At 41.4% G+C, this 6,939-nt stretch overlaps 1 pseudogene; it reads right to left on the minus strand.

Moving 5' to 3' along the window:
• Positions 1–214: 214 nt before the first annotated feature.
• LOC123750092 (5S ribosomal RNA) lies at positions 215–333 on the minus strand (annotated as a pseudogene).
• Between the last annotated feature and the right edge of the window lie 6,606 nt (positions 334–6,939).

A 6,939-nucleotide genomic window follows, 5' to 3' on the forward strand; every position in this document is an offset into this window, starting at 1 on the left:
ACTACTTTTTCTTCCACACCACACACCCCAGGAAACATCCCGTGACAGCTGACTAAATCCCAGGTACCTATTTACTGCTAGGTAACAGGGGCATTCAGGTTGAAAGAAACTTTGACCATTTGTTTCTGCCTCGTGCGGGAATCGAACCCGCATCACAGAATTACGAGTCCTGCGCGCTATTCACCAGGCTACCAGGCCTCCCCTAAAACTTTATTGCCAACAGCATTTGGTGTTCCCAGGCGGTCACCCATCCATGTACTAACCAAACCCAACGTTTCTTAACTTCGCTGATCGAACGAGTAGCGGTGTTCTCAACGTGGTATGGCCGTTGTGTGGGTGCGTGCGTGTGCGTGCGTGTATGTGCGTAAACACCAACGAACTCCTAAACAAACACTCGCAAGCAATAATATTAACATGAATGTGTGCAAACGTGAATTACAAATGAAATAACCAACAGAATTAAATTCCTTCACCGGAGTGACAATCACCCACCACAACCAGAGAGGTAAGGTACCACACGTCAACCCAAAAATCAGGCATATCCCTAACAAGTCTCCCCAACACCTGCAGTGTTTCCAAAACCAATAATTGAAGTGTTTTGCTTGCTACGGTACAACCCGCAGCGCACCACAGTTTGGTGTAACATATACAGCATCCGCTGAAGCGTTACTTCAAGGTAACACCGAACCGTGTACATAACTCGTTACCTCCTGTTAGCTATTGTTAATGTCTTGCACCCTCCCCCCCCTTGCAAGGCCGAGTCCCATCTCTAATAGGCGCTTCGTATTTGGCCGGAATTTCATGCATGTGGCCACACGCGCGTTCAAACATATGCATACGCATATTCATTCGGGAATACATGCATAATGGAACGTATACACACACACACACACAGAGTCAAGGAAAAGATGCGGAGAGCAAACACCAATAGGTTGAGAGGTCATGAAGGGGAAATATCCTGTGGCAGGCATGCAAACAAATACTTTTGTGTGTGTTTGTGTGTGTGTGGATTTATTTGCTATTTGTGCCTGCAGAATCGAGCAATTAGCTCTTGGATCCCGCCTTTCTAACCAATCAATTTTTCCTCTATTAAGTTTGCGACATATATTTCTCTCTAACACACACACACACACACACACACACACACACACACACACACACACACACACACACACACACACACACACAAACACACATCCCCAGGAAGTAGGCCGTAGCAACTGTCTAACTCCCAGGTACCTATTTACTGCTAGGTGATCAGGTTAATCAGAATGAAAGAAACTCAACCCATTTGTTTCCGCCTTTGTCGGGAATCGAACCCGGGCCATTTCGACTATGACCCCCCGAGCGCTGTCCACTCAGCCACGAGACCCACACACACACACAAACATACACAGAGTTGACATTTTATTGATTTTATTTTATTTTGTCCATTTTTCTACCTGTTTTCATATGCCATTAAATCCCTCTCTCTCCCCCCCTCTCTCAATCCCCGTCTCAGCCTTTATAACCCACCTCACTATCCATCTATTTGGCTATCTATCACTTTCGTTGATAGATATGAAGCGTTGCATAATAGATAGCAACTCATCAACTCATCAACGCATCAACGCTTCAACGCTTGAATCTCACCTACACGATAAAAACATTTAACTGCGATATATATATATATATATATATATATATATATATATATATATATATATATATATATATATACATATATATATATATATATATATATATATATATATATATATATATATATGTGTGTGTGTGTGTGTGTGTGTGTGTGTGTGTGTGTGTGTGTGTGTGTGTGTGTGTGTGTATTTTTTGCGTGTGTGTGTTTCTGGTGAACCGTCGTCTTTCTTCTGTCATTTCACCAGGTCAAAAAATGTACAAATTCAATTTGGAAGTCAAAATTGTACACGTGTGTGTGTGTGTGTATGTGTGCTCACCTACATATACTCAGGTATATGTACTTATACGTGTCGGAATTCCTTGAAGCTGGGCGACTCAGTCGAACTTGCGTTCTGGTTTCAATTCACGCTATTGTAATTCATTATGCAAACCTGTTTACTCAAGTCCTATAGAGTTACTCAAGTCCCATCGGCATACGCAAGTCCCATAGACTTACTCAAGTCCCATAGGCCGACTACCGATGCCCATTCTGAGGCATCGTTTAAGAACATTAGAACATAAACTCGTGTTCTTAAACAAGCTTTCTATCTGAAAAAATTTCATCAATATCTTCGTCATTCTTATTATCTTTAAGATGATTAAATTTTTGACCAACTAGTAAACTTTCAACCGTTATTATCTTTTTTTTTATTTCTTTATTAAAAAGATATTGCTTGCGTTTGTAACACAAATTACAATAAAAAAATAAATTATGTTAGATCAATTATTTTTTTTTAATCTTAGATCATCTAATACAAGTGACTTAAGAAGTTTAGAAAGTCCTTATATTAAACTTAATAAAACTCGACATTCTCAATCGACTTGAGAATGGTCCAGGACGGACCGAAACGTCGTCGTCCCTTCACCTTCTAGTGTGTGGTCTGGTCAACATACTTCAGCCACGTTATTGTGACTCATCGCCTGCTTAATAAAACTCAATTAATCTTTGGTGATTTGCCAAAAATGTTCTAATACCAAGGAGTAATTAAGATGCAAGTCTTCTTTAATACTCTTGATTTATGTTAGATTTGTTTAATTCTATTAAATACAGATTTATTCCAGCCAAAATTATACATTTACACTTAATAATTAACTAATTTTAATATTACACAGAGGAAATTCTTTTGCTTTTCATTTGAGGTCAATTATTATTGAAATTTTTCATTGTTATCATGGATTGAAGTTCAGGTTATCGACCTTATAACATGTTCCAGTTTAGATATCACTCGGTAAACGCATAGTTCACTACATATTGTACTCATTTCTCTGATGTTGAATTTAAATATATTTTGTTATAAATACGCTTTTTTAATTACAAACTATTCCTTTACCTTTCAGACAAATTAATATTTTGAAATATTTTTACTTTCCGACTCATTACAAATTTTTATCATAAAAGTATTGTACTTCGTTTTTTCTGGGGAAAAATCATACGAGATATGAGCCGAATATATATATATATATATATATATATATATATATATATATATATATATATATATATATATATATATATATATATATATATATATATATATATACAGAGGTATACCCCGCTTCTCTGTGTATCTACCCGAGAGTATACTTTTGTAATGGACAAAAGTATTCTTGAGTGGTCAGTAAACTATTACATGACTCTAATTAACGATTCAAAGGTTGTTAGGCCTTAAACCTAACATCAAATCAAGCTCAATTCCTAGCACCTCCACACACCATCCGCCATACAGCACCGGGTAGATGATGACCAAGTCAGATGTGAACTTTTAAACTGACAATCTACCCTTCAGGAGAGCCAGAATTACCGAGAGATGTGAACGAGGCAGTTAGCTCTCTCTCCCCCTTTACAGATCCCCGTATGTTTATTGGTAACTCTCCTCCTATTCTAGTTTCCTGGGTGCTAGGAGACTCGAACCGTGGACCCCCACATGCGTGTGAGACCAAAGCTCAATCGACCGAGCTATTGAGTGGTTTAATAAGGAAATTAAGACTCTTCCGCTATCCTGTCTTGGTGGTTCTTCCTTCTCTTTCCCCGCCATTACCGGTATGTTCTGTCTCTCCCTCTCTGCCCCAACACTGGTGGGGTCTCTTTCTCCCCCAACACTGGTGGGGTCTCTTTCTCCCCCAACACTGGTGGAGGGTCTCTTCCTCCCTCAACACTGGTGGAGGGTCTCTTCCTCCCCCAACACTGGTGGAGGGTCTCTCCCTCCCTCCCCCAACACTGGTAGGGTCTCTCCCTCCCTCCCCCAACACAGGTGGAGGGTCTCTCCCTCCCTCCCCCAACACTGGTGGAGGGTCTCTCCCTCCCTCCCCCAACACTGGTAGGGTCTCTCCCTCCCTCCCCCAACACTGGTAGGGTCTCTCCTTCCCTCCCCCAACACTGTTGGAGGGTCTCTTCCTCCCTCAACACTGGTGGAGGGTCTCTCCCTCCCTCCCCCAACACTGGTAGGGTCTCTCCCTCCCTCCCCCAACACTGGTGGAGGGTCTCTCCCTCCCTCCCCCAACACTGGTGGAGGGTCTCTCCCTCCCTCCCACAACACTGGTGGAGGGTCTCTCCCTCCCTCCCACAACACTGGTGGAGGGCCTTTCGTCTCCTTCATCTCCAACGCCACGCTCCATGCAGCAAAGCGGCAGATACGCATTACTCTGGCGTATATCCACTTCTGCAACAGTAATACGACCTTACTGCCCAATCCACACGCCCCATTCATCCCGTTGCAACTAGTTAGATGCCCGCTCATTCTTCGATATCCGAATGATCATTCTAATAAAAATCAGGGCCGTTGTAGGTCTAATGGTCTACTTAGGGTCAATGACTCCAGAGGTACATGCTTCAAATCTCGGGACATTTACGTCTGAATTCACTTTGGTTTAGTTCACTTGATGATTGGACAGTCACAGTTTTGATGATTCTCCAGGCTGTGGAGTCCCCCCCAATCCCTACACCAGTCCCATAGAAGATTCGAGGTTAAGAATACCCTCTCTCTCTCTTTCTCTCTCTCTCTCACTCTCTCTCTCTCTCTCTCTCTCTCTCTCTCTCTCTCTCTCTCTCTCTCTCTCTCTCTCTCTCTCTCTCTCTCTCACACACACCAATCTGCACTGATCCCTAGTTTGGAAATCTAATAATAATCATTCATTGTGTCGGGAAGGGGGGGGGGAGGCGGGACAGGAAGCCAGGTTATATATATACAGTACATGTTAGGCTTATACCGAGGTCACCCCCCCCTTCCCCCCCCCCCCCCCGCAGGATGCAGCTCCACAACAGGCTAACTCCTGGGTACCTACTTACAGCTAGGTGAACAGACACAGGAGGTGAAAGGAAACGCGCCCAACCATTTCCGTGCCGCCTGGGATTCGAACCTGGAATTTTCGATTGTGAATCGAGAACGAACCGAACTGCACTACCAGGACCCTCTTATGTATTTATTTATTTATTTACTTATTATGTATTTATCAAATAACAAATATCAGCGAAGTGTATAAAGATCCATAAGAGTAAACACTTGATATGGAAGTCCCAAATATCACGTAGAGGCTAAAACAACACTTGATATGGAAGTCCCAAATATCACGTAGAGGCTAAAACAACACTTGATATGGAAGTCCCAAATATCACGTAGAGGCTAAAACAACACTTGATATGGAAGTCCCAAATATCACGTAGAGGCTAAAACAACACTTGATATGGAAGTCCCAAATATCACGTAGAGGCTAAAACAACACTTGATATGGAAGTCCCAAATATCACGTAGAGGCTAAAACAACACTTGATATGGAAGTCCCAAATATCACGTAGAGGCTAAAACAACACTTGATATGGAAGTCCCAAATATCACGTAGAGGCTAAAACAACACTTGATATGGAACTCCCAAATATCACGTAGAGGCTAAAACAACACTTGATATGGAAGTCCCAAATATCACGTAGAGGCTAAAACAACACTTGATATGGAAGTCCCAAATATCACGTAGAGGCTAAAACAACACTTGATATGGAACTCCCAAATATCACGTAGAGGCTAAAACAACACTTGATATGGAAGTCCCAAATATCACGTAGAGGCTAAAACAACACTTGATATGGAAGTCCCAAATATCACGTAGAGGCTAAAACAACACTTGATATGGAAGTCCCAAATATCACGTAGAGGCTAAAACAACACTTGATATGGAAGTCCCAAATATCACGTAGAGGCTAAAACAACACTTGATATGGAAGTCCCAAATATCACGTAGAGGCTAAAACAACACTTGATATGGAAGTCCCAAATATCACGTAGAGGCTAAAACAACACTTGATATGGAAGTCCCAAATATCGCGTAGAGGCTAAAACAACACTTGATATGGAACTCCCAAATATCACGTAGAGGCTAAAACAACACTTGATATGGAAGTCCCAAATATCACGTAGAGGCTAAAACAACACTTGATATGGAACTCCCAAATATCACGTAGAGGCTAAAACAACACTTGATATGGAAGTCCCAAATATCACGTAGAGGCTAAAACAACACTTGATATGGAAGTCCCAAATATCACGTAGAGGCTAAAACAACACTTGATATGGAAGTCCCAAATATCACGTAGAGGCTAAAACAACACTTGATATGGAAGTCCCAAATATCACGTAGAGGCTAAAACAACACTTGATATGGAACTCCCAAATATCACGTAGAGGCTAAAACAACACTTGATATGGAAGTCCCAAATATCACGTAGAGGCTAAAACAACAATTGATATGGAACTCCCAAATATCACGTAGAGGCTAAAACAACACTTGATATGGAACTCCCAAATATCACGTAGAGGCTAAAACAACACTTGATATGGAAGTCCCAAATATCACGTAGAGGCTAAAACAACACTTGATATGGAAGTCCCAAATATCACGTAGAGGCTAAAACAACAATTCACTTGGACATAAACTCAATATAATAGAAATTACACAGACAAAAATAGCTAGAATGGCAAGAGAAAATATTCTCCAGGGGACATAAGGCTTCGTGTAGAGGACTAGAGAGAATAGTGGAGGAGAAGGAAGAGGAAGAGAAGGAGAAGGAATAAATGGAGTAAAAGAAGAAGGCGCCACCTTTCTTAGTAGCAATTAACAGAACTTGTGAAGAAATGAATAAAAAGGGAAACAAACAATTAAACCACGCCATTAGACTCATGTCAAGGCAGGACAGCAAGTGGTAGTGGCTGTCATCTACAACACAGACACACATGAACAAGAATGCAAAAAAAAAAAATAATAATGCAA

This window comes from Procambarus clarkii, chromosome 35, assembly GCF_040958095.1.
Source record: "Procambarus clarkii isolate CNS0578487 chromosome 35, FALCON_Pclarkii_2.0, whole genome shotgun sequence".
NCBI lineage: Eukaryota > Metazoa > Arthropoda > Malacostraca > Decapoda > Cambaridae > Procambarus > Procambarus clarkii.